Here is an 8974-nt window from a genome sequence, read left to right as displayed (position 1 = left end):
ACCAGAACACAGGCCTTTATTGTACCACCTTGGAAGAATGAAAAATTTACAGATCCCTAGAAGTATCTCTGAAAACAACTGAAAACAACAACAACAAAACAAAACAAAACAAAACAAAACAAAAACCCTGAAGCTTGGGACAGTACATCCTCCATACTGGAAACAGACCCCTATCTTAGTAAAGAGTTTAAAAGTCAAGTAATTGGCTGGGAAAATGAGCAAATAGTGCAAAAACAAAACAAAACAAACCAAAAAAAAATAACTCAGATGATAGAATCTTACTTTGGTGACAAAGAAAATCAAAACTTACAACTAGAAGAAGACAACAAAGTCAAAGCTCCAACATCCAAAGCTTCCAAGAAAAATATGAATTGGTCTCAGGCCATGGAACAGCTAAAATAGGATCATGAGAAGCAAGTAAGAGAAGTAGAGGAAAAATTGGGAAGAGAAATGTGAGTGATACAAGAACATCATGAAAAACAAGTCAACAGCTTGCTAAAGGAGACCGAAAAAAAAATACTTATGAAAATAACCCCTTAAAAAATCGACTAACTTGGTTCTCTCTCCTTTCTTTCTGTGATTCAGTTGCAGGCATGAGTATGCTCAGGCTTCAGAAGAGGCTTGCCTCTCGTGTCCTTAGATGTGGAAAGAAGGAATGGCTGGACCTCAATGAGAACAATGAAATTGCCAACTCTAATTCCCATCAGCAGATCCAGAAGCTGATTAAAGATGGGCTGATCATCCAGAAACCTGTTGCTGTGCATTCTTATGCCAGATGCCAAAAAAATAGTCTGGATTGATGGAAGGGCAGGCACATGGCATTGGTAAGAGAAAGCATACTGCCAATACTCATATGGCTGAGAAGGTGACCTGGTTGAGGCGAATGAGGATTCTGTGCTGTCTGATCTGAAGATACTATGAATACAAAAAGATTGACCACCATATGTACCACAGCCTGTACTTGAAGGTGGATGGAAATGTGCTCAAGAATAAGCAGATCCTTATGGAGCACATTCAAAAGCTGAAGGCATACAAGGCCTGAAAGAAGCTTTTGGCTGATCAGGCTGAAGCTTGCTGGTCCAAGAATAAGGAAGCACGAAAGCATCAGATAGAGAGTCTGCAGGCTAAGAAAGAGGAGATCATCAAGACTTTGTCCAAGGAGGAGGAGACTAAGAAATGATCCTCCCCTATATACTTTGTACATAGTACCCTTCTATTTGGCTTATACAATAAATCTTGACAGACTGAAAAAAAAATAGAGTAACTCAAATGGCAAAAGAGGTCCAAAAAGTCAATGAGAAGAATCCCTTAAAAAGCAGAACTGACCAAATGGAAAAGGAGGTCCAAAAGCTCACTGAAGAAAATAATTCCTTATGTATATGTATCGCCTATATCAGATTGCAAGCCGTCTTGGGGAGGGAGTGGGGAAGGGAGATGGAGAAAATTTAAAACTCAAAAGCTTGTGGAAATTATTGTTGATGAATCAAATAAATTAATAATAAAAAAGAAAGTTCCCAATAACAGCTTGCCCCATCTTGAAGCCATTGCTGATCTCCAGTGCTCAGCCTGTCAACATGTTGCTACCTTGATATAATAAACTTCTTTAATTCTCTTTCTCCTGGAAAAAAAAAAAGAAAATAATTCCTTAAAAATTAGAATGGAGCAAACATAAGCTAATGAATCAACGAGAATTCAAGAAATTATAATTCAAAACCCAAAGAATGAAAAAAAAAATAGAAGGCAATGTGAAATATCACATTGGAAAAAGGGAACTCAGCTGGAAAATAGATCCAGGAGAGATAATTTAAAAATTATTGGACTACCTGAAAGCCATGATCAAAAAAAGAGCCTAGGCATCATCTTTCAAGAAATTATCAAGTGGGTGGAGCCAACATGGCTTTCTTGAGCTCTCCCCCAAACCCCTCCAAATACCTATAAAAATGGCTCTAAACAAATTCTAGAGTTGCAAAACCCACAAAAAGACAGAGTGAAACAAATTTCCAGCTGAAGACAACCTAGATGGTTTATTGGAAAGATCTACTGTGGTGGGCTGGGAAAGAAGCACGGTTCAGTATGGGCCAGGCAAGCAAAAACTAAGTCTCAGCAAACCTGGATTAGCCCTGAGGGTACTAAATCAAGGGAGTCTGTGGTGGTTTTCAGAATTCTCAACCCACAAATGCCAAAGACAACTTAGAAGGTCAGTAGGAAAGGTCTGTTGACCATGGTGAGAGAGATGCTTGGCCCATCCTCAGTCTAGGTGCAGCCCCAGGGAGGTGGCTTCTTCTGGAGCTCTCGGCCCACAGACAGAGGGGGAATCAAGTGGCTGACCAGAGGGGGATTGCAGGCATCACTTTGCTGGTGCTGAGGCAGGATTCTCTTGTTTTCCCTGTGCTTGGATCTTGGTCCCAGTTCTGGGTGGCAGTACTGGGGCTGCACCAGGAGGTCAAAGGAGATAGGATTAAAACCAAGAATTACCTATCCAGAAAAACTGAGTATAATCCTTCAGGGTGAAAAATAAATATTCAGTGAAATAGAGGACTTTCAAGCATTCTTGATGAAAAGACCAGAGCTGAATAGAAAATTTGACTTTCAAATAAAAGACTCAAAAGAAGCATGAAAAGGTAAACAGGAAAGAGAAATCATAAGAGACTTATTAGTGGAAGGGGTACTTAAAATACACACCATCTTGGGGTGGTGGGAGTGGAGAAATGGGGAGAAAATTTGGAACTCAAAATCTCGTGGGAGACCAAGGTGCAGAGCCAAGATAGTGGAGTGAAAGCAGTGGCTCACTTGAGCTCTCCCCCAAACCCTTCCAAATACCTGTAAAAAATTACTCTAAACAAATTCTAGAACAGCAAAACCCACAAAAAGACGGAGTGAAACAAATTTCCAGTCCAAGACAACCTGGTAGGGTCATTAGAAAGGTCTATCACACCCAGGTGGGAGAGGAACACAGTTTGGCATGGTCGTGCAAGCAAAACAGGCCTCAGCAAAACTTGGAGCAGTCCTCAGAGGACCAAATCACAGGCAGCTGTGGCAGTTTCCAGACTTCTCAACCCATAAACATCAAAGACAACTTAGAACATCATTAGGAAAAGTCTGTGACTACAGTGAGAGAGAAGTGCAGCCCCAGCCCCAACCTTGGCTGCAGCTCTGGGGCAGTGGCTGCTTCCTGCGTGTCTGGCCCCCAGACTGAGGGGTAATTGAGTGGTTGATTAAAGGGGGACTGTAGGGATCTTTTGCTGGTGCTGAGGCAGAATTCTTTTCCTTTGCCTGTGCTTGGATCTGGGTCACAGTTCTGGATGGTGATCCTAGGGCAAGGAAGAATAGTGGAGCTTGTAGTGGTGGTAGAGAGAGAATCCCAGTTCCAAGGCAGGAGAGAGTGCTTGTGGTCACTCATACACCAGTGCACAGGCCAGGAAAGCAGTAAACACCTCGCCTTGATCACACCACCTTGGGAGAACTGAAAATTTACACGTCCCAAGAAGTGTCTCTGAAAACAGCTGCAGAAAACTCCCAAAGCTTAGTACATTCTCCATACTGGTAGCAGACCTTTACCTTAACAAAGAGTTTATGACTCAAGTAATTGGCTGGGATCATGAGCAAAATGCACAAAAAATAAAGTCAGACAATAGAATCTTTCTTTGGTAACAAAGAAGATCAAAACATACAACCAGAAGAAGACAACAAAGTCAAAGCTCCTACATCCAATGCCCCCAAGAAACATGTGAATTGTTATCAGGCCATGGAAGAGCTGAAAAAGGATTTTGAGAAGCAAGTAAGAGAAGTAGAGGAAAAACTGGGAAGAGAAATGAAAGTGATGCAAGAAAATCATGAAAAACTAGACAACAGCTTGCTAAAGGAGACCCAAAAGATACTGAAGAAAGTAACATCTTCAAAAATAGGCTAACCCAAACAGCAAAAGAGGTCCAAAAAATCAATGAGGAGAAGAATGCCTTCAAAAGCAGAATTGGCTAAATGGAAAAGGAAGGGCAAAAATTCACTGAAGAAAATACTTCCTAAAAAATTAGAATGGAGCAATTGGAAGCTAGTGACTTTATGAGAGATCAAGACATTGTAAAACACAACCAAAAGAATGAAAAAAAAAAGAAGACAATGTAAAATATCACACTGGAAAATAGATTCAGGAGAGATAACTTGAAAATTATTGGACTACCTGAAAGCCATGATCAAAAAAAAAGCCTAGCCATCACCTTTCAAGAAATTATCAGGAAAACTGCCCTGATATTCTAGAGCCAGAGGACAAAATAGAAATGCAAAGAATCCACTGATCACCTCCTGAAAGACATCCCCAAAGGAAAACTCCTAGGAATATTATAGCTAAATTCCAGAGTCCTCAAGTCAAGAGAAAATATTGCAAGCAGCCAGAAACAATTCAAGTATTATGGAAACAATCAGGATAACACAGGATTTACCATCTTCTACATTAAAGGACCGGAGGGTTTGGAATGTGATATTCTTGAGGGCAAAGGAGATAGGATTAGAACCAAGAATCACCTTCCCAGCAAAACTGAGTATAATCCTTCAAGGGAAAAAATGGATATTCAGTGAAATACAGAACTTTCGAACATTCTTGATGAAAAGTCCAGAACAGAAAATTTGACTTTCAAATGCAAGACTCAAGAGAAACATGAAGAAGTAGACAGGAAAGAAAAAATCATAAGGGACTTATTAAGGTTGAGCTGTTTCCGTTCCTCATGGAAAGATGATATTTGCAACTCATGAGACCTTTGTCAGTAGTTGGGGGGAAAATTATATGTGTGTGTGTGTGTGTGTGTGTGTGTGTGTGTGTGTGTGTGTGTATGTATGTGGGAGAATGAGAAAGGGAGAAGTAAAATGGAGTAAATTATCTCACATAAAACAGACAAGAAGAGGCTTTTACAGTGGAGGGGAAACGTGGGAAGATGAGAGGAAAGGAGTCAATCTTATTCTCATTGGATTTGGCTAAAGGAGGGAATAACATACACAATCAAATTGGTATGGAAATCTATCTTACCCTACAAGAAAATGGGGGGGGAGGAGAAAAGAGAGCAGGGGGATGATAGAGGGGAGGGCAGATTTGGGGGAGGGGGCAATCAGAAGCAAACACTTCTGAGGATGGACAGGGTCAAAAGAGAGAATAGAATAAATAAGGTGGTGGGATAGGATGAAGGGAAATATAGTTAGTTTTCTACAACATGACTGCTATGGAAGTGTTATGCATGACTACACATGTATAACCTGTATTGAATTGCTTGCCTTCTCAATGAGGGTAGGTGGGGAGGCAGAAAGGGAGAAAATTTGGAACTCGAAGTTTTAAAAACAAATGTTAAAAAAATTGTTTTCATATGCAACTGGGAAATAAGATATATAGGCAATGAGGTTAAACACGATTGAAAATGACTAAAAACACAATTACTTAATATCAAAATAATTGAAGGGAGGAGGGATGTCTTGTCCTTTGAGAGAGGAAACATTCTATGTCAATTGGAAAAGGACTATAAAATGGAATTATTGCTGCCTATGAAAAATACAGTACCAGCACAATTCCTTTTGTGGCTTCTACCAAACTGTTAAGAAAAAAGAATCCGTTTTTTCAAAGAAAGAGTGACTGGGCAAACCAGGTAACACGAGAGCTGATTCTGACTAGACAAGTAGGGAGTCTCATTTGAATCATAACTCTACAAAAGGCTCAAACAGAAAGACAATTAAAAAAAAACATAAGGCAGTACTAAATAGAGATCTCAGAAGTATAGATAGGTTTCAGACAATCATAAAAGATACAAGAGAAGTTGGGGCAGCTAGGTGGCACAGTGGATAGAGCACCTCAGACCAAATACTTGACGCTTAACTAGCTGTGTGACCCTGGGCAAGTCACTTAACCCCAACTGCCTAAGCAAAAAAAAAAATTACAAGAGTTATTATATTAAAACCTGTACACAGAACCAGATTTAGATGAGGAAGCTATAGTTCACTGAGAAAAGTAGCATAATTACCATCTAGGTTTGTAATGCCAATTCTGCTAGGTTTATTACAGATGTATAGTGTGGGGGCCAGCACTGACAAGTCAGAGGATTCAGGCCAGTCCAGGTGTTACCAGTTGATTTCCTGCCTCCGATGGCTGCCTAAGTCAGAAACATGGACTCTCCAACCCCCCTTGCTCTGTCTCTCTTGAGAACAGAAGGACCTTGGAGATAACAGGGAGGTGAGGAGATGGTTCAGGGGGTGACTCCCCATGGTTACTGCTCCCATGAGAAAAATCATTGTTGATACTTTGCCATTGCTACTCTGGGTGCTGTTTCCACGAGCGAGGTATAAAAACCGTAGCCATAAGGTTAATAAACTTGCTACCCACCTGGCCGGCGTTTTTCTTCTTTCTTCATACTAGTCAGGAAAATGAACACACCCCTGGAGGCAGGTGCCTGCGGCAGTATAGGATTAAATATATTATCACAAGGAAGCAAGTCCCTTCTGAAGTGTGTCAAGACGAGGTTCATAGCTTTTCCCAGCCGGTTGTGAAGCGAGTAGGAGGCGCGGGTCAGACTGTCCTGCCAGGACAAGATGCTGGTCGCCAGGTTGCCGGGAGCTGGGTGTATCAGAAGACATAGGTGACGACTCAGCGGCCCTTGAGGAAGTCGCTCCTGGACCAGGAGCTGAAGCTAATCAGCGAGCATGCGCTCCGAAACAAGCCGGAGGTGTGGCGGGTCAAGTTCACGCTGGCCAAGTTCACGCTGGCCAAGATCCGCAAGGCAACGCGGGAGCGGCTCACACCAGACGAGAAGGACTCACGGGGTCTCTTTGAAGACAACGCCCTGCTGTGGCGCCTGGTATGCATTGGAGTCCTGGATGAGGGCATTCCTATTAAACATATTTTCATATTAGTGATGTTGTAAGGAAGAATTAGAAACAATAGGAGGAAGCACCAGGAAGAGGAAATAAAACAAAACAGAAGAAAAAATAGCAAATAATATGCCTCAATCTCCATAGTTCTTTCTCTGGATGTGGATAGCATTTTCCATCATGAGGCCTTTGGAGATGTCTTAGATTTTTGCATTGCTGAGAAGGGCTAAGTCTATCAATGTTAGTCATCGTAAAACGTGGCTGTTACTGTGTACAATGTTCTCCTGGTTCTGCTCACTTCACTCAGCATCAGTTCCAGGTTTTTCTGAAGTCTGCCTGCTCATCATTTCTTATAGCACAATAGTACTCCATTACATTCATGTACCACAATTTGTTCAGCCATTCCCCAATTGATGGGTATCCCCTCAGTTTCCAATTCTTTGCCACCACAAAAAGAGCTGCTATAAATATTGTACATGTGGGTTCTTTTCCCATTTGTATGATCTCTTTGGGATACAACCCTAGAAGTGCTATTGATGGGTCAAAGGGAATGCACATTTTTATAGCCCTTTGGGCGTAGTTCCAAATTGTTCTCCAAAATGTTGGATCATCTCACAACCCCACCAACAATGCATTAGTATTCCAATTTTCCCACATCTTCTCCAACATTGATTATTTTCCTGTTTTGTCATCTTGGTCAATCTAATAGGTGTGATGTGGCACCTCAGAGTTGTTTTGATTTGCATTTCTCTAATCAATAGTAATTTAGAACATTTTTTCATATGACTATAGATGGCTTTAATTTCTTCATCTGAGAACTGCCTGTTCATATCCTTTGACCATTTATCAATTGGGGAATGACTTGTATTCTTATAAATTTGACTTAATTCTCTATATATTTTAGAAATGAAGCCCTTATCGGAGACACTGGTTGTAAAAGTTCTTTCCCGATTTTCTACTTCCCTACTAATCTTAGTTGCATTGGCTTTATTTGTGCAAAAAATTTTCAATTTAATGTAATCAAAATTATCCATTTTGAATTTTATAATGTTCTCTATCTCCTGTTTCATCATGAATTCTTCTATTCTTCATAAATCTGACAGGTAAACTATTCCTTGCTCAACCAGTTTGTGTGAGTTGGGGCAGCTCTGCCAACCAGCAGCGACATCTGCGAAAGAGTTTTTGAATGGGTTCTTGACCGGAGACTGCGAGGCAAATATGAAAGAGATGGGACTCCAAGCATGATGGAAAACGGAGTTAACTTTATTAGAGCACAGCAGGCAGTTTTATACCTTTGATTCATGGGAACATACCCCAATGTAACAGCGGACAAAGCAACAAAGTTTACATACCTTTACCAATAGGCAACACCGAGAATTTTTCTCATGAATACTAATCAAAGTATCAATGAGCACATCTCTTTGCAACATTATCCTGGCTGTGTCCTTCTCCCGTTCTGTTCCGGTGGAAATACCACGTACTTCTTGTTCCTGGACTGTCCCAGTATTTAATACATGAACTAGCAATACTTGATATATGTTTGTGCTAGAGCTACCAACATTGTTTATGGTGGAGCTTGCCTAGCTGCCCTTCTTTCTGGGGAGTGGAGAACCGATCCAGGCCAAGGAGCAAGCTCCTCACCTGAGAGGGCTTATATAGCCATCAGGGTCAGAGTCCTACTCGCCTGTGGGCCTCTACATGTTTGCTTATAGTATCAGCCTTAATATCTAAATCCTGAACCCATTTTGACCTTATTTTGGTGTATGGTATGAGATTCTGGTCCATGCCTGGTTTCTGCCATACTCTTTTCCAGTTTTCCCAGCAGTTTTTGTCAAAGAGTGAGTTCTTATCCCATAAAGTTCGTCGTCTTTGGGTTTATCAAATAGTAGATTACTGTAGTCACTGACTACTGACTACTGTGTCTTGCCTACCAACCTATTCCATTCATCCACCACGCTATTTTTTTAGCCCAGATTTAAGATATGGAACAGTATGCCTCTTTTATATGAAATAATATACCTCTTTTGCCCCTCCCTCTCTCTTCTTCCTGTGCATCCCTATTTTTTTTTTTTTTACCTTTTTTATATCATCTTATCACGGTCAACTTATGCCATCTGCTCAATGTATGCTCCTT

General features: G+C 40.9%; 1 pseudogene; it reads left to right on the top strand.

Annotated features, from left to right (window-relative positions):
- Nucleotides 1-593: 593 nt before the first annotated feature.
- Nucleotides 594-1180, top strand: LOC110216051 (large ribosomal subunit protein eL19 pseudogene; annotated as a pseudogene).
- The last annotated feature ends 7794 nt before the right edge of the window (nucleotides 1181-8974 follow it).

The sequence above is a fragment of the Phascolarctos cinereus genome, unplaced genomic scaffold (genome assembly GCF_003287225.1).
Source record: "Phascolarctos cinereus isolate Bilbo 61053 unplaced genomic scaffold, phaCin_HiC Scaffold_9;HRSCAF=440, whole genome shotgun sequence".
Lineage (NCBI taxonomy): Eukaryota > Metazoa > Chordata > Mammalia > Diprotodontia > Phascolarctidae > Phascolarctos > Phascolarctos cinereus.
Note: the sequence above shows the minus strand (reverse complement) of the source record. Positions and strands in the feature narration are given on the sequence as shown.